Source organism: Protopterus annectens, chromosome 3.part0, assembly GCF_019279795.1.
Source record: "Protopterus annectens isolate FY-2018-M chromosome 3.part0, PAN1.0, whole genome shotgun sequence".
Classification (NCBI taxonomy): domain Eukaryota; kingdom Metazoa; phylum Chordata; order Ceratodontiformes; family Protopteridae; genus Protopterus; species Protopterus annectens.
Window position 1 is genome coordinate 650,214,818 of NC_056731.1, and position 18,622 is coordinate 650,233,439.

Sequence of the window (18,622 nt, forward strand, 5' to 3'; positions counted from 1 at the left end):
ATAAATTAATCAGCATTATACAATGACCCCCCCATTAATATTCCAAAACGTGCACGTTGAATGGTCAGCGTGCACGTTGTAAATCAGATTTATACTAATGGAAAAAGGTCCGGTCGCCCGGACTTTTTCCATTAGTAAAAGTATTTTTTTCTTACAGCAACAGAGAAAGCAAGATCTCCTTTGCTTTTTAGAAAGTGTCTCGCTATGTTAAAGGAGTTTAACATAGCGAGACAGCTTTAAAATAAGCAACGGATAAAGGAAAGATCTCCATTGCTTTTTTTAAAGCTGTCTCACTATGTTAAACTCCTTTAACATAACGAGACACTTTCTAAAAAGCAACGAAGATCTTGCTTTCTCCGTTGCTTCCACCCACAGCTCTGATGTACTTCGTAAGCCTTCGCATGCGCAGTGCATCAGAACTGCTGCAGAATACCGGACAGCTGCAGAAGGGCAGCAAGGAGGCATTATACAATGCCATTATTTAAGAAAACAAAGTATTTTTTTTTAAATAATGTCATTGTATAATAGCAATAACCCACTACTGGGTGTGGGTAATGCTGGATTTACCCACGGTTGTCTTTGGCTACTCGGGCTTCACCCTCGTGACCAAACCACGCCAACTGTGGGTAAATCCAGCATTACTCACACCTAGGCATGGGTTATTGCTTAATTATTGTACCAGTATCAACAAATGATGAAATAAAGAAAAAATAATAAATATGGAGAAAGTATCATCAGTCACTAGTAGTAAAAAGCACAGGAATTTAGTTATAATATAAGAAGAAGGAAGAGGTTAGGTTATAGAGCAGGTACATAGCCAGAAAGGGTTGAGATGATTTTTCAGTATCTGTTAGAAGGTGGAGGTGCTGCCCATGTTTCTTATAGAAAGAGGAAGTGAATGCCATAGTCTGGCAATGGTGAAGGAGTAGACCAGTTGACCAGCAAATAAGGTGGGCTTTTCTACTTTTAGAAGTATATGATTTTCAGATCTTAGTTGCCTGTTGGGTTGGTATTTGGCAAGTAGAGTTGAGAGAGCAGGACAGTCTGTGGGTCTGTAGATTATTTTGTGTGCTCTAGTTAGCTGGGTGAATGAGAGATGGTGGGGGAGTTCCAAACAGCCTAATTGTTTCAGTGAGTTACAGTGGTGGGATGAGAATTTGGCCTTGGTGGTAAAATTTGGCTATTCTAAAAATATAAATAAAAACAGCACTTGAGTTTCTACAGAAGGTCTCCCATCCAGATTTCAACCAGGCCTGGCCCTGCTTAGCTTCCAGATTGAGACAGGAAAAAAAGATGGAGGCGCTAACACAGCCAACTGGCTTATGCTTCCTCCTTGGGGTCTCTAGAGCACTACTGGACTGCTGACATTGCTGCTTCTGCTTGTTAGTCCCTGATGGATCTAGTTTTTTAGTTATTTAGTTATTTAGTTATTTATTGCGTGACCAACTGACAGAGCTGTATGCTTGCTTCTGAAATCTGGGACATTCAATAAGCCTACAGCACCTGGTATTCTCAGGCACTTTACCATCCAACTACTAACCATGCCCAACCCTGTATAGCTTCCAAGATCAAGCAAGATCAGGCATATTCAGGGTGGTATGGCCATAGGCAGTGCCTCAGCTATCAGGACAGCCTTGTCCCTTGGGTCCGGTCCTGCCTGCTATCTGCTCTTTTCAAATACATTACCCCTGTGGTTTAGAAAACTTAACTTCTCAAGTCAACAGGATGTGAAAAGTGCAGAAAACTCAGATTTGAAGAGAGACTACAGCTTTCTGGAACAGAGAATTAACAAAAGAGAGAAGGAGAGAAAGAAAGAAAGAAAAAGAGAGAGAAGAACAGAAAACAGAAGAAGAAAGAAAGAAAAAAGAAAATCACACCTCTGATCCCATTCACTCAGCTACCACACCCATTTTGTAAAATGGAAAAATAAGTAAATATATATAAAAATAAAAATAGAAACAACACTTGAGTTTCTACAGAAGGTCTCCCATCCAGATTTCATCCAGGTCCAGCCCTTCCAGGTTGAGACAGGAAAAAAGAACAGGTGAGCTAACACAGCCAACTGGCTCCTACTCCCATCTTGGGGTCTCTAGATTGCTAATCCCCGATGGATTTATTTATTTATTTATTTATTTATTTATTTATTTATTTATTGAGTGACCGACTGACTGAGCTGCCTGCTTGCTTCTGCATTCCTGGACATTCCAGTTTGCCAAATCTTTTCTTGCTGGACTCAGATGGGAAAATAGGATGGACCCAAATGTAAAAATTGCAAAATGCAGACCCAGTAGAAATGAGTGCACCAGCAACCAGGGACTTCTTAGGTGACAAAGAGCATAGACCACCTGGTATTCCCAGTCAGTCTCTCATCCAAGTACTAACCAGGCCCAACTCTCCTTAACTTCTGAGATAAGGCAAGATCAGGTGTATTTAGGGCAGTACGGCTTTAGGCAGTGCTTCAGTTTTGCAGAACACCCTTTTCTCTTGGGTCCTGTCCTGCATGCTATCTGTCTAGCAGACCTGTCTCTGCTCTTTTCACATACATTACCCCTGTGGTTTAGGAAACTTAGCTTTTCAAGTCACAGAGATGTGAAAAGTGCAGAACCTGAACTTGGGAAGAAGGTGCTGATGGTGGGACATCAAGGTATCTAATTAGGTAAAGAAAGAGTGACACAGCACGTGACATTACACAGAAGGTCTCCCATTTGGATTTGAAGTGACACCACAGCTTCCTCAAAAAGAGAGAATTAACAAAAGAGAGAAGGAGAGAAAGAAAGAAAGAAAGAGAGAGAGAAAAACAGAAAATAGAGGAAGAAAGAAAGAAAAAAGAAAATCACACCTCTAAGCCCATTCACTCAGCTACCACACCCACTTTGTAAATGGGTAAAATAGGTAAATATATATAAAAATAAAAATAAAAAGAGCACTTGAGTTTCTACAGAAAGTCTCCCATCTAGATTTGAACCGGGCCTGGTCCTGCTTAGGCTCCAGGATGAGACAGGAAAAAGAACAGGTGAGATAGCACAGCCAACTGGTTCCTACTGCCTCCTTGTGGTCTCTAGGCTGCTGACATTGCTGCTTCCGCTTATTAGTCCCCAATGGATTTATTTATATATTTATTTATTGAGTGAAAGACTGACCTGCCTGCTTGCTTCTGAATTACTGGACCATTACAATTTGCCAATTCTTTTTCTTGCTCAACTCTGACAGGCAAAGAGGACAGACCCAAATGAAAAACTGCAAAATGCAGAGTCAGCAGAAATGAGTCCACCAGCAACCTGGAGCTTCTTAAGTGGCAAAGAGCGAACAGCACCTGGTATTCTGAGGTAGTCTCCCATCCAAGTACTAACCAGGCCCAATACTGCTTAGATTCCAATATCAGATGAGATCAGGTGCATTCAGGGTGGTGTGTCCATAGGCAGTGCCTCAGCTTGCAGGACAGCCTTTTCTCTTGGATGCTGACCTGCATGCCATCTGTCTAGCAGACCCGTCTCTGCCCTTTTCACATACATTACCCCTGTGGTTTAGGAAACTTAGCTTCTCAAGTCAGCGAGATGTGAAAAGTGCAGAAACTGAATGTGGGCAGAAGGTGCTGATGGTGGGAAACTAAAGTACCTAAGCAGGCAAAGAAGGAGCTACACAGCAAGTGATATTACACAGAAGGTCTCCCACTTGGATTTGAAGAGAGACTGCAACTTCTTGGAACAGAGAATTAACAAAAGAGAGAAGGAGAGAAAGAAAGAGAGAGAGAGAGAGAAGAAGAACAGAAAATAGAGGAAGAAAGAAAGAAGAAAATCACACCTCATCTACCACACCCATCTACAACACCCACTTTGTAAACGGGAAAAATAAGTAAATATATATAAAAATAAAACAACACTTCAGTTTCTACAGAAGGTCTCCCATCCAAATTTGAACTGGGCCCGGCCCTGCTTAGCTTCCAGGTTGAGACAGGAAGAAAAAACAGGTGAGCTAACACAGCCAACTGGCTCCTGCTCTCTCCTTGGGGTCTCTAGAGCACTGGTGGGCTGCTGACGTTGCTGCTTCTGTTTGTTAGTCCATGATTTATTTATTTATTTATTTATTTAATGAGTGACCCACTGACTCAGCTGCCTGCTTGCTTCTGCCGTGACTTTCCAATTTTCCAGTTTTTTTTCTTGCTCGACTCTGACGGGCAAAGAGGATGGACCCAAATGGAAAACTACAAAATGCTGACTCAGTAGAAATGAGTCCACCAGCAACCTGGGAATTCTTAAGTGGCAAAAAGCCTATAGCACCTGGTATTCCTAGGCAGGATCCCATCCAAGTACTAACCAGACCCAACACTGCTGAGCTGTCGACATCAGATAAGATCAGCTGCATTCAATGTGGTATGGTTATAGGCAGTGCTCAGCTTGCAGGACAGCCTTTTCTCTTGGGTCGTGTCCTGCATGCTATCTGCCGAGCATATGAGTCTCTACTCTTTTCACATACATTACCACTGTGGTTTAAAAAACTTAGCTTCTCAAGCCAGTGAGATGTGAAAAGTGCAGAACCTGAACTTGGGAAGAAGGTGCTGATGGTGGGACACCAAGGTAATTAACTAGATAAAGAAAGACCAACACAGCTCGCGACATTACATAGAAGGTCTCCCACTCAGATTTGAAGACAGACCGCAGCTTCCTGGAACAGAGAATTAACAAAAAAGAGAAAGAGAAAGAAAAAGAGAGAGAGAGAAGAACAGAGAATAGAGGAAGAAAAAAAGAAAAAAGAAAATCACAACTCTGAGCCCATTCACTCAGCTACCACACCCATTTTGTAAATGGGAAAAATAAGTAAATATGAGTTACTACAGAAGGTCTCCCATCCAGATTTGATCTGGGCTTGGACCTGCTTAGCTTACAGGTTGAGACAGGAAAAAAGAACAGGTGAGCTACAGGACAGATCCAAATGTAAAACTGCAAAACGCAGACTTAATAGAAATGACTCAACCAGCAACCTGGGAATTCTTAAGTGGCAAAAAGCCTACAGCACCTGGTATTCCCAGGCAGTCTCCCAGGCAAATACAAACCAGGTTCGACCCTGATTAGCTTCCAAGATCAGGTGAGGTCAGGCACATTCAGGGTGGTATAGCCATTGGAGATCCTTCAGCTTGAAGTACAGCCTTTTCTCTTGGGTCCTGTACTGCATACTATCTGCCTAGCAGACCTGTCTCTGCTCTTTTAACATACATTACCCCTGTGGTTTGGAAACTTAGCTTCTCAAGTCAGCAAGATGTGAAAAGTGCAGAACCTGAACTTGAGCAGAAGGTGCTGATGGTGGGAAACCAAGGTACTTCACCAGAGAAGAAAGATCGACACAGCATGCAACATTACACAGAATGTCTCCCACTCAGATTTGAAGAGAGACCGCAGTTTCCTGGAACAGATAATTAACAAAAGAGAGAAGGAGAGAAAGAAAGAAAGAGAGCGAGAGAGAGAGAGAGAGAGAGAGAAACAGAAAATAGAGGAAGAAAGAAAGAAAGAAAAAAGAAAATCATATATTTGAGCCCATTCACTCAGCTACCACACTCACTTTGTAAATGGGAAAAATAAGTAAATATACATAAAAATAACAATAAAAACACCACTTCAGTTTCTGCAGAAGGTCTCCAATTGAGAATTGAACTGGGCCTGGCCCTGCAAAGCTCTCAGGTTGAGACAGGAAAAAAGAACAGGTGAGATAACACAGACAACTGGCTCCTGTTCCCTCCTTGGGGTCTCTAGAGCACTGCTGGACTGCTGACGTTGCTCCTTCTGCTTGCTAGTACTCGGATTTATTTATTTATTTATTGAGTGACCAACTGACTGAGCTGCCTGCTTGTTTCTGAATTCTGAGACATCCAATTTGCCAGTCCTTTTTCTTCCTTGACTCTGACGGGCAAAGAGGATGGACCCAAATGTAAAACTGCAAAATGCAGACTCAGTAGAAATGAGTCCACCAGCAACCTTGGACTTCTTAAGTGGCAAAAAGCCTACAGCACCTGTTACTCCCAGGTGATCTCCCATCCAAGTACTAACCAGGGTGCCCCCAGCTTAGTTTCTGACTTGAGACAAGCTCAGGCACATTGAGGATGGTATGGCCATAGGCAATGCCTCAGTTTGCAGGACAGTCTTTTCTCTTGGGTCCTGCCCTGCATGCTATCTGTTCTTTTCACATACATTACCCCTGTGGTTTAGGAAACTTAGCTTCTCAAGTCAGCGAGATGTGAAAAGTGCAGAATCTGAACTTGGGAAGAAGGTACCGATGGTGGGACACCAAGGTACCTGACTAGGTAAAGAAACACCAACACAGCATGCGACGTTACACAGAAGGTCTCCCACTCAAATTTGAAAAGAGACCGCAGCTTCTTGGAACAGAGAATTAACAAAAGAGAGAAGGAGAGAAAGAAAGAAAGAAAGAAAGAAAGAAAGAAAGAAAGAAAGAAAGAAAGAAAGAAAGAAAGAAAGAAAGAAGAAAATCACACATCTGAGTCCATTCACTCAGCTACCACACCCACTTTGTAAACTGGAAAAATAAGTAAATATATATAAAAATAATAAAAACAGCACTTGAGTTTCTACAGAAGGTCTCCCATCCAGATTTGAACTGGGCCCAGCCATGCTTAGCTTCCAGGTTGAGACAGGAAAAAGAACAGGTAAGCTAAGACAGCCATCTGGCTTCAGCTTCCTCCTTGGAGTCTCTAGAGCACTGCTGTGCTGCTGAAGTTGCTGCTTCTGCTTGCTTGTCCCTGATGGATTTATTTATTTATTTATTGAGTGACTGACTGATTGATCTGCCTGCTTGCTTATGAATTCTGGGACATTCCAATTTGCCAGTTCTTTTTCTTGCTCGACTCTGACGAGCAAAGAGAACGGACCCAAATGTAAAACTTCAAAATGCAGACTCAGTAGAAATAAATCCACCAGCAACCTGGGACTTCTTAAGTGGCAAAAAGCATACAATACCTGGTATTCCCAGGCAGTCTCCTATCCAAGTACTAACCAGGCCCAACCCTACTTAGCTTCTGAGATAAGACAAGATGAGGAATATTCAGGATGGCATGGCAGGCAGTACCTCAGCTTGCAGGACAGCCTTTTCTTTTCGGTCCTGTCCTGCATGCTATTTGCCAGCAGACCTCTCTCTGCTCTTTTCACATACATTACCCTTGTGGCTTAGGAAACTTAGTTTCTCAAGTCAGCGAGATGTGAAAAGTGCAGAACCTGAACTTGGGAAGAAAGTGCTGATGGTGGGACATCAAGGTACCTAACCAGGTAAAGAAAGAGTGACACAGCCCACGACATTACACAGAAGGTCTCCAACTCAGATTTGAAGAGAGACTGCAGCTTCCTGGAACAGAGAATTAACAAAAGAGAGAAGGAGAGAAAGAAATAAAGAAAGAAAGAGAGAGAGAGAGAGAGAAGGACAGAAAATAGAAGAAGAAACAAAGAAAAAAAATCACACACACCCACTTTGTAAATGGGAAAAATAAGTAAATATATATAAAAATAAAAATAAAACCAGCACTTGAGTTTCTACAAAAGGTCTGTCATCCAGATTTGAACCAGACCCGCCCTGCTTACCTTCCAGGTTGAGAGAGGAAAAATGAACAGATGAGTTAACACAGCCAACTTGCTCGTGCTCCCTCCTTAGGGTCTCTAGAACACTGCTAGGCTGCTGACTTTGCTGCTTCTGCTTGCTAGTCCCCGATGGATTTATTGATTTATTTATTTATTGAGTGACTGACTGAGCTGCCTGCTTGCTTCTGAATTCCGGGACATAACAATTTACCCGTTCTTTTACTTCCTTGACTGTGATCAGCAAAGAGGATGAAACCAAACATAAAACTGCAAAATGCAGACTCAGTAAAAATCAGTCCACCAGCAACATGGGACTTCTTAAGGGGCAAAAAGCCTACACCACCTGGTATTCTCAGGCTGTCTCCCATCCAAGTACTAACCAGGCCCAACGCTGCCTTGCTTCCAAGCTCAGATGAGATCGGGAACATACATGGTGGCATCATTATATGCAGTGCCTCAGCTTGCAGGACAGCCCTTTCTCTTGGGTCCTGTCCTGCATGCTATCTGCCTAGCAGACCTGTTTCTGCTCTTTTCACATACATTACCCCTGTGGTTTAGGAAACTTAGCTTCTCAACTCAGCAAGATGTGAAAAGTGCAGAACCTAAACTTGGGAAGAAGGTGCTGAAGGTGGGACTCCAATGTACCTAACTAGCTAAAAAAAGAGCGACGCAGCATATGCCATTACACAGAAGGTCTCCCACTCACATTTGAAAAGAGACCGCAGCTACCTGGAGCAGAGAATTAACAAAAGAGAGAATGATAGAAAGAAAGAAAGAAAGAAAGAAAGAAAGAAAGAAAGAAAGAAGCGGGAGAAGAATAGAAAATAAAGGAAGAAAGAAAGAAAAAAGAAAATCACACCTCTGAGCCCATTCACTCAGCTACCACACCAACTTTGAAAATGGGAAAAATAAGTAAATATGAGTTACTACAGAAGGTCTTCCATCCATATTTGAACCAGGCCCGGCCCTACTTAGCTTTCAGGTTGCAAGAGGAAAAAAGAACAGTTGAGCTAATACAGCCAACTGGTTCCTGCTCTTTCCTTGGGGTCTCTAGACCACTGCTAGGTTGCTGATGTTCCTCCTTCTGCTTGCTAGTCCCAGATGCATTTATTTATTTATTGATTGATTGATAGGTTGATTGACTGACTGACTGAGCTGCCTGCTTCCTTCTGAATTACGGGACATTCCAATTTGTAAGTTCTTTCTTTTGTTCGACTCAGATGGGCAAAGAGGATGCACCCAAATGTAAAACTGCAAAATGAAGACTCAGTAGAAATGAGTCCAGCAACAACCTGAGATTTCTTAAGTGGCAACGAGCATACAGCACCTGGTGGTCCCAAGCAGTACCCCATCCACATACTAACCAGACCAAACCCTGCTTAACTTCTGAGATCAGACATCAGACATATTTAGGTTGGTATGGCCATAGGCAGTGCCTCAGCTTGCAAGACAGCCTTTTCCCTTGGGTCCTGTCCTGCATGCTATCTACCTAGCAGACCTGTCTCTGCTCTTTTCACATACACTACCCCTGTGGTTTAGAAACTTAGCCTCTCAACTCAGCGAGATGTGAAAAGTGCAGAACCTGAACTTGGGAAGAAGGTGCTGATGGTGGGACACCAAGGTACCTAACTAGGTAAAGAAAGAGCGACACAGCAAGCAACATTACACAGAAGGTCTCCCACTCGGATTTCAAGAGAGACCACAGCTTCCTGGAACAGAGAATTAACAAAAGGGAGAAGGAGAGAAAGAATTAAAGAAAGAAAGAGAGAGACAGAAGAACAGAAAATAGAGGAAGAAAGAAAAAAGAAAAAAGAAAATCAGACCTCTGAGCCCATTCACTCAGCTACCACACCCACTTTGTAAATGGGAAAATAAGTAAATATATATAAAAATAAAAATAAAAATAAAAACAGCACTTGAGTTTCTACAGAAGGTCTCCCATTCAGATTTGAACCAGGCCCAGCCCTGCTTAGCATCCAGGTTGAGAGACGAAAAAAGAACAGGTGAGCTGACACAGCCAACTGGCCTCTATTACCTCCTTGGGGTCTCTAGAGCACTGCTGGGCTGCTGACGTTGTTGCTTCTGCTTGCTATTCCCCAGTGGATTTATTTATTTATTAATTTATTTATTGAGTGACCGACTGACTCAGCTGCCTGCTTGCTTCTGAATTCCAGGACATTTAAATTTTACATTTCTTTTTCTTGCTCCAAAAGAAAAAAAAAAAGAAAGAGAAGAACATAAAATAGAGGAAGAAAGAAAAAAAAAATAAGAAAATGACACCTCTGAGCCCATTCACTCAGTTACCACACCCACTTTGCAAACAGGAAAAATAAGTAAATATATATAAAAATAAAAACACCACTTGAGTTTCTACAGAAGGTCTCTCATCTGGATTTGAACCATGCCCTGCCCTGCTTAGTTTCCAGACTGAGACAGGAAAAAATAACAGGTGAGCTAATACAGCCAGCTCGCTCCTGTTCCCTCTTTGGGGTCTCTAGAGCACTCCTGTGCTGCTGACATTGCTGCTTCTGCTTGGTAGTTCCCAATGGATTTATTTATTTATTTATTGCGTGACCGACTGACTCAGCTGCCTGCTTGCTTCTGAATTCCAGGACATTCCAATCTTCCAGTTCTTTTTCTTGCTCGACTCTGACAGGCAAAGCGGATGAACCCAAATGTAAAACTACAAAATGCAGACTCAGTAGAAATAAGTCCACCAGCAACCTGGGACTTCTTAAGTGGCAAACAGCCTACAGCACCTGGTATTCCAAGGCAGTCTCCCATCCAAGTATTAACCAGGCCAGATCCTGCTAAGCTTCCAAGATCAGATGAGATCAGGTACATTCAGTGTGGTATGGCCTTAGGCGTTGCCTCAACTTCCAGGACAGACTTTTCTCTTGGGTCCTGTCTTGCATGCTATATGCCTAATAGAGCTGTCTTTGCTCTTTTCACATACATTACCCCTGTGGTTTAGGAAACTTAGCTTCTGAACTCAGCAAGATGTGAAAAGTGCCGAACCTGAATTTGGGAAGAAGGTGCTGATGATGGGGCACCAAGGTACCTAACTAGCTAAAGAATGAGCAACACACCACACAGCATTACACAGAAGGTCTCCCACTTGGATTTGAATAGAGACCACAGCTTCCTGGAACAGAGAATTAAAACAGAGAAGGAAAGAAAGAAAACAAAGAGAGACAGAGAACAGAAAATAGGGGAAGAAAGAATGAAAAAAGAAAATCACACCTCTAAGCCCATTCACTCAGCTACCACACCCACTTTGTAAATAGAAAAAATAACTAAATATATACAAAAAATAAAAACAGCGCTTGAGTTTCTACAGAAGGTCTCCCATCCAGATTTGAACCAGGACCAGCCCTGCTTAGTTTCCAGATTGAAACAGGAGAAAAGTGCAGGTGAGCTAACACAGCCAACTGGCTCCTGTGCGCTCCTTGGGGTCTCTAGAGCACTCCTGGGCTACTGACGGTGCTGCTTCTGCTTATTAGTCCCCGATGGATTTATTTATTTATTGAGAGACTGACTGACTGAGCTGCCTGCTTCTTCTGAATTCTGGAATATTCCAGTTTGCCATTTCTTTTTCTTGCTTGACTCTGACAGGCAAAGAGGACAGACCCAAATGTAAATCTGCAAAATGCAGACTCAGTAGAAATGAGTCCACCAGCAAACTGTGACTTCTTAAGTGGCAAAAAGCCTACAGCATCTGGTATTCCCCAGTGGTCCCCAATCCAAATACTAACCAGGCCCAACCCTCGTTAGCTTTCTAGATCAGACAAGATCAGTCACATTCAGGGTTGTATGACCATCGGCAGTATCTTAGGTTGCAAGACAACCTTTTCTCTTGGGTTCTGTCCTGCATGCTATCTGCCTAGCAGACCTGCCTCTGCTCTTTTCACATACAGTACCCCTGCGGTTTAGGAAACATAACTTCTCAAGTCAGCGAGATGTGAAAAGTGCAGAACCTGAACTGGGGAAGAAGTTGCTGATGGTGGGGCACCAATGTCCCTAACTAGGTAAAGAAAGAGCAACACAGCAAGCAACATTACACAGAAGGTCTCTCACTTGCATTTGAAGAAAGACCGCAGGTTCCTGGAACAGGGAATTACCAAAATAGAGAAGGTGAGAAAGAAAGAAAGAGAGTGAAGAACAGAAAATAGAGGAAGAAAGAAAAAAAAAAAGAAATAAGAAAATCACACCTCTGAGCCCATTCACTCAGCTACCACACCCACATTGTAAATGGGAAAAATCAGTAAATATATATAAAAATAAAAATGAAAACAGCACCTGAATTTCTACAGAAGATCACCCATCCAGATTTGAACCAGGCACAGCCCTACTTACCTTCCAGATTGAGACAGTAAAAAAGAACAGGTGAGCTAACACAGCCAACTGGCTCCTGCTGGCTCCTTGGGGTCTCTAGAGCACTGCTGGGCTGCTGACTTTGCTGCTTCTGCTTGTCAGTCCCCGATGGATGGATGGATGGATGGATGGATGGATGGATGGATGGATGGATGGATGGATGGATGGATGGATTTATGAGAGACCAACTAACCGAGCTGCCTGCTTTCTTCTGAATTCCAGTACATTCCAATTTCCCAGTTCTTTTTCTTGCTCGACTCTGACGGGCAAAGAGGACGGAAGCAAATGCAAAACTGCAAAGTGCAGACTCACTAGTAATGAGTCCATCAGCAACCTGGGACTTCTTAAGTGGTAAAGAGCCTACAGCATCTGGTACTCCCAGGCAGTCTCCCATCCAAGTACTAACCAGGTCCAACCCTCTTTAGCTTCCCAGACAAGAGGAGATCAGGAACATTCAGGGTGGTATCACCAAGGCAGTGCCTCAGCTTGTAGAACAGCCTTTTCTTTTGGGTTCTGTCCTGAAAGCTATCTGCCTAGCAGACCTGTCTCTGCTCTTTTCACATACATTACCCCTGTGGTATAGGAAACTTACCTTCTCAAGTCAGCGAGATGTGAAAAGTGCAGAACCTGAACTTCGGGAGAAAGTGCTGATGGTGGGAAAGCAAGGTACATAACTAGGTAAAGAAAGAGCAATACAGCAAGTGACATTACACAGATTGTCTTCCACTCGCATTTGAAGAGAGACCGCAGGTTTCTGGAGCAGACGATTAACAAAATAGAAAAGGAGAGAAAGAAAGAAAGAAAGAAAGAAAGAAAGAAAGAAAGAAAGAAAGAAAGAAAGAAAGAGGATAACAGAAAACAGGGGAAGAAAGAAAGTAAAAAAGAAAGAAAAAAATCACACCTCTGAGCCCATTCACTCAGCTACCACACCCATTTTGTAATTGGGGAAAATAAGTAAATATATATAAAAATAAAAATTAAAACTGCACTTGAGTTTCTACAGAAGGTCTCTCATCCAGATTTGAACCAGGCCTGGCCCTGCTTAGCTTCCAGACTGAGACAGGAAAAAATAACAGTTGAGCTAACACAGCCAACTGGTTCCTGTTCCCTCTTTGGGGTCTCTAGAGCACACCTGGTCTGCTGACTTTGCTGCTGGAATGAACCCAAATATAAAACTGCAAAATGCAGACTCAGTAAAAATGAGTTTGCCAGCAATCTGAGACTTCCTAAGTGACAAACATCCTACAGCACCTGGCATTCCCAGGCAGTCTCCCATCCAAGTATTAACCAGGCCTAACCCTGCTATGCTTCCAAGATCAGACGGGATCAAGTATATTCAGGGTGGTATGGCCTTAGGCATTCCCTCAGTTTGCAGGACAGACTTTTCTCTTGGGTCCTGTCCTGCATGCTATCTGCTAAGCAGACCTGTCTCTGCTCTTTTCACATACATTACCCCTGTGGTTTAGGAAACTTAGCTTCTCAAGTCAGCGAGATGTGAAAAGTGCAGAACCTGAACTTGGGAAGAAGGTGTTGATGGTGGGGTACCAATGTACCTAACTAGGTAAAGAAAGAGCGACACAGCACGCGACATTACACAGAAGGTCTCCCACTCAGAGTTGAAAAGAGACCTCAGCTTCCTGGAACAGAAAATTAACAAAAGAGAGAAGGAGAGAAAGAAAGAGAGAGAGAGAGAGAGAGAGAGAGAGAGAGAAACAGAAAATAGAGGAAGAAAGGAAGAAAAAAGAAAAAGAAAATCACACCTCTGAGCCCATTCACTCAGCTACCACACCCACTTTGTAAATGGGAAAAATAAGTAAATATACATAAAAATAAAAATGAAAACAGCACCTGAATTTCTACAGAAGGTCTCCCATTCAGATTTGAACCAGACCTGGCCCTGCTTTGCTTCCAGGTTGAGACAGGAAAAAAGTACAGATGAGCAAACACATCCAACTGACTCTTGCTCCCTCCTTGGGGTCTCTAAAGCACTGCTGGGCTACTGACATTGCTGATTTTGCTTGCTACTCCCAGATTAATTAATTAATTAATTTATTTATTTATTTATTTATTGACTGACTGACTGAGTTGCCTGCTTGCTTCTCAATTCTGGGACATTCCAATTTGCCAGTTCTTTTTCTTGCTCAACTCTGACAGGCAAAGAGGACAAACTCAAATGTAAAACAGCTAAATGCAGACAGTAGAAATTAGTCCACCAGCAACCTGAGACTTCTTAAGTGGCAAAAAGACTACAGCACCTGGCCTTCCCAGGCAGTCTCCCATCCAAGCACTAACCAGGCCCAACTGTGCTTGCTTAGCTTCTGAAATTAGATGAGATCAGGCACATTCAGGGTGGTATGGACATAGGCAGTGCCTCAGCTTGCAGGACAGCCTTTTCACTTCGTTCCTGTCCTGCATGCTATCTGCCTAGCAGACCTGTCTCTGCTTTTTTCACCTACATTTTCCTGTGGTTTAGGAAAATTAGCTTCTCAAGTCAGCGAGATGTGAAAAGTGCAGAACCTGAAATTGGGAAGAATGTGCTTATACTGGGACGCCAAGGTACGTAACTAGGTAAAGAAAGAGTGACACAGCACGCAACATTACACAGAAGGTCTTCCAGTTGGATTTGAAGAGAGACCGCAGCTTCCTGGTACAGAGAATTAACAAAAGAGAGAAGGAGAGAAAGAAATTAAGAAAGAGAAAAAAAAAGAAAGAAAAAGTGAAGAACAGAAAATAGAGGAAGAAAGAAAGAAAAAAGAAAATCACACCTCTGAGCCCATTCACTCAGTTACCAAACCAACTTTGAAAATAGGAAAAATAAGTAAATATGAGTTACCATAGAAGGTCTCCCATCCAGATTTGAACCGGGCCTGGTCTTGCTTAGCTTCCAGATTGAGACAGGAAAAATGAACAGGTGAACTAACACAGCCAACTGGCTTCTGCTCCTTCCTTGCGGTCTCTAGAGCACTGCTGGGCTGCTGACATTGCTGCTTCTGCTTGCTAGTCCCCGATGGATTTATTTATTTATTGAGTGACCAACTGAATGAACTGCCTGACTGCGTCTGAATTCCTGGACATTCCAATTTGCCAGTTCTTTTTCTTGCTTAACTCTGATGGGCAAAGAGGACAGACCCAAATGTAAATCTGCAAAATGCAGACTCAGCAGAAATGAGTCCTCCAGCAACCTGGGACTTCTTAAGTGGCAAAAACCCTACAGCATCTGGTATTTCCAGTTGATCTCCCATCCAAACACTAACCAGGCCCGACCCTGCTTACCTTCCTAGATAAGACAAGATCAGGCATATTCATATTGGTATGGACAGAAGCAGTGCCTCAACTTACAGAACAACTTTTTCTCTTGGGTCTTGTCCTGCATGCTATCTGCCTAGCAGACCTGTCTTTACTCTTTTCACATATATTACCCCTGTAGTTTAGGAAACTTAGCTTCTCAAGTCAGCAACATGTGAAAAGTGCAGCACCTGAACTTGGGAAGAAGGGGTGGGACATCAAGGTGCCTAACTAGGTAAAGAAAGAACGACACAGTATGCGACAATACACAGAAGGTCTCTCACTCGGATTTGAAAGAGACCACAGCTTCCTAGAACAGAGAATTAACAAAAGTGAGATGGAGAAAAAGAAAGAAAGAGAGAGAGAGAGAGAGAGCAGAAAATAGAGGAAGAAAGAAAGAAAAAAAAATAAAACAGCAGCTGAGTTTCTACAGAAGGTCTCCCATCCAGATTTGAAATGGAAACGGCCCTGCTTAGCTTCCAAGTTGAGACAGGAAAAAAGAACAGGTGAGCTAACACAACCCACTTGCTTCTCTTTTCTCCTTGGGGTCTCTAGACCACTGCTGGGCTGCTGACATTGCTGCTTCTGCTTGCTAGTCCCCGATGGATTTATTTATTTATTTATTTTTTGAGTGACTGACTGACTGAGCTGCCTGCTTGCTTCTGAATTCCGGGACATTCCAGTTTGCCAGTTTTTTTTCTTGCTCGACTCTGGTGGGCAAAGAGGATGGACCCAACTGTAAAACTACAAAATGCAGACTTAGTAGAAATTAGTCCACCGGCAACCTGGGACTTTTTAAGTGGCAAAAGCCTACAGCACCTGATATCCCCAGGCAGTCTCCCATCCAAGTATTAAACAGGCAGACCCTGGTTAACTTCTGATATCAGGCTAGATGAGGTGCATTCAGGGTGGTATGGCAGTAGGCAGTGCTCATCTTGCAGTACAGCCTTTTCTCTTTGCTCCTGTCCTGCATGCTATCTGCCTAGCAGACTTGTCTCTGCTCTTTTCACATACATTAACCCTGTGGTTTAGGAAACTTAGCTTCTTAAGTCAGCCAGATGTGAATGGTGCAGAACCTAAACTTGGGAAGAAGGTGCTGATGATGGGACACCAAGGTACCTAACTAGGCAAAGAAAGAGGGACACAGCATGTGACATTACACAGAAGGTCTCCCACTCAGATTTAAAGAGAGACTTCAGCTTCCTGGAACAGAGAATTAACAAAAGAGAGAAGGAGAGAAAGAAAGAAAGAGAGACAAAGAGAGAGAGAGAGAGAGGAGAGCAGAAAATAGAGGAAGAAAGAAAGAAAAAACAACTTTGTAAATGGTAAAATAAGTAAATATATATAAAAATAAAAACAGCACTTGAGCGTCTACAAGTCTCCCATCCACATTTGAATCAGGCACGGCCCTGCTTAGCTTCCAGGTTGAGACAGGAAACAAGAACAGGTGAGCTAACAATGCCAACTGCCTTCTGCTCTCTCCTTGGGATCTCTAAAGCACTGCTGGGCTGCTGATGTTGGTGCTTCTGCTTGCTAGCAATCTCCATCAAAGTTCTAACCAGGCCTGACCCTGCTCAGCTTCCGAGACCAGACAAGATCAGATGCATTCAGGGTGGTAAGAAAGAAAGAAGGAAAGAGACAGAGAGAGAGAGAGAGAGAGAGAGAGAGAGAATAACAGAAAATAGAGGAAGAAAGAAAGAAAAAAGAAAATCACACCTCTGAGGCCATTCACTCAGCTACCACACCCACTTTGTAAATGGGAAAAATAAGTAAATATATATATAAAAATAAAAACAAAAACCACACTTGAGTTTCTACAGAAGGTCTCCCATCCAGATTTGAACTGGGCCCGGACCTGCATAGCTTCCAGGTCAAGACAGAAAAAAAGAACAGGTGAGCTAACACAGCCAACTGGCTCCTGCTCCCTATTTGGGGTCTCTAGAGCACCGCTGGGCTGCTGACGTTGCTTCTACTTGCTAGTCCTCAATGGATTTATTTATATATTTATTTGACTGAGCTGCCTGCTTGCTCCTGAATTCTGGGGCATTCCAATTTGCCAGTTCTTTTTCTTGCTCAACTCTTGACGGGCAAAGAGGACGTACCCAAATGTAAAACTACAAAATGAAGACTCAGTAGAAATGAGTCCACCAGCAACCTGGGAATTCTTACTTGGCAAAAAGTATTCCCCAGCAGTCTTCTATACAAGTACTAACCAGGCGCAACCCTGATTAGCTTCTGAGGTCAGACACGATGAGGCACATTCAGGGTGGTATAGCCATAGACAGTGACACAGCTTGCAGGACAGCCTTTTCTCTTGGGTCCTGTCCTTCATTCTATCTGCCTAGCATACCTTTCTCTGCTCTTTTCACATACATTACCCCTGTGGTTTAGGAAACTTAGCTTCTCAAGTCAGCAAGATGTGAAAAGTGCAGAACCTGAACTTGGGAAGAAGGTGCTGATGGTGGCACACCAAGGTACCTAACTAGGTAAAGAAACAGTGACACAGCACGCAACATTATACAGAAGGTTTCCCGCTCAGATTTGAAGAGAGACCATAGCTTTCTGGAACAGAGAATTAACAAAAGAGAGAAGAAGAGAAAGAAAGAAAGAAAGAGAGAGAGAGAAAGAGAGAGAGAGAAAACAGAAAATAGAGGAAGAAAAAACGAAAATAGAAAAAAGAAAATCACACCTCTCAGCCCATTCACTCAGCTACCACACCCACTTTGTAAACAGGAAAAATAAGTAAATATATATATAAATAAAAATAAAAATAAAAACGGCACTTGAGTTTCTACTGGTCTTCCATCCAGATTTGAACCGGGCCCAGCCCTGCTTAGCTTCCAGGTTGAGACAGGAAAAAGGAACAGATAAGCTAACACAGCCAACTGCCTCCTGCTCTCTCCTGGGCTGCTGACATTGGTGCTTCTGCTTGCTAGTCCCTGATGGACTTATTTATTTATTTATTTACTTAGTGACTGCCTAACTGAGCTGCCTGCTTGCTTCTGAATTCCGGGACATTCCAATTTACCAGTTTTTTCCTTGCTTGACTCTGACGGGCAAAGAGGACAGACCCAAATGTAAAATTCCAAAATGCAGACTCAGTAGAAATGGGTCCAACAGCAACCTGGGACTTCTTAAGTAGCAAAAGCCCTACAGAACCTGGTATTTCCAAGCAGTCTCCATCAAAGTACTAACCAGGCCCGACCCTACTCAGCTTCCGAGATCAGACAAGATCAGGAGCTTTCAGAGTGGTACAGCCATAAGCAGGGCCTCATTTTGCAGGACAACCTTTTCTCTTGGGTCCTGTCTTGCATGCTGTCTGCCTAGCAGACCTGTCTCTGCTCTTTTCACATACATTACCCCTGTGGTTTGGGAAATTAACATCT

At 42.9% G+C, this 18,622-nt stretch overlaps 4 pseudogenes; all 4 read right to left on the bottom strand.

Moving 5' to 3' along the window:
* Positions 1 to 3,301: 3,301 nt before the first annotated feature.
* LOC122797527 lies at positions 3,302 to 3,420 on the bottom strand (annotated as a pseudogene).
* A 6,904-nt stretch (positions 3,421 to 10,324) lies between these two features.
* LOC122797506 lies at positions 10,325 to 10,443 on the bottom strand (annotated as a pseudogene).
* A 2,747-nt stretch (positions 10,444 to 13,190) lies between these two features.
* LOC122797339 lies at positions 13,191 to 13,309 on the bottom strand (annotated as a pseudogene).
* An 885-nt stretch (positions 13,310 to 14,194) lies between these two features.
* Positions 14,195 to 14,317, bottom strand: LOC122797526 (annotated as a pseudogene).
* Positions 14,318 to 18,622: the final 4,305 nt, after the last annotated feature.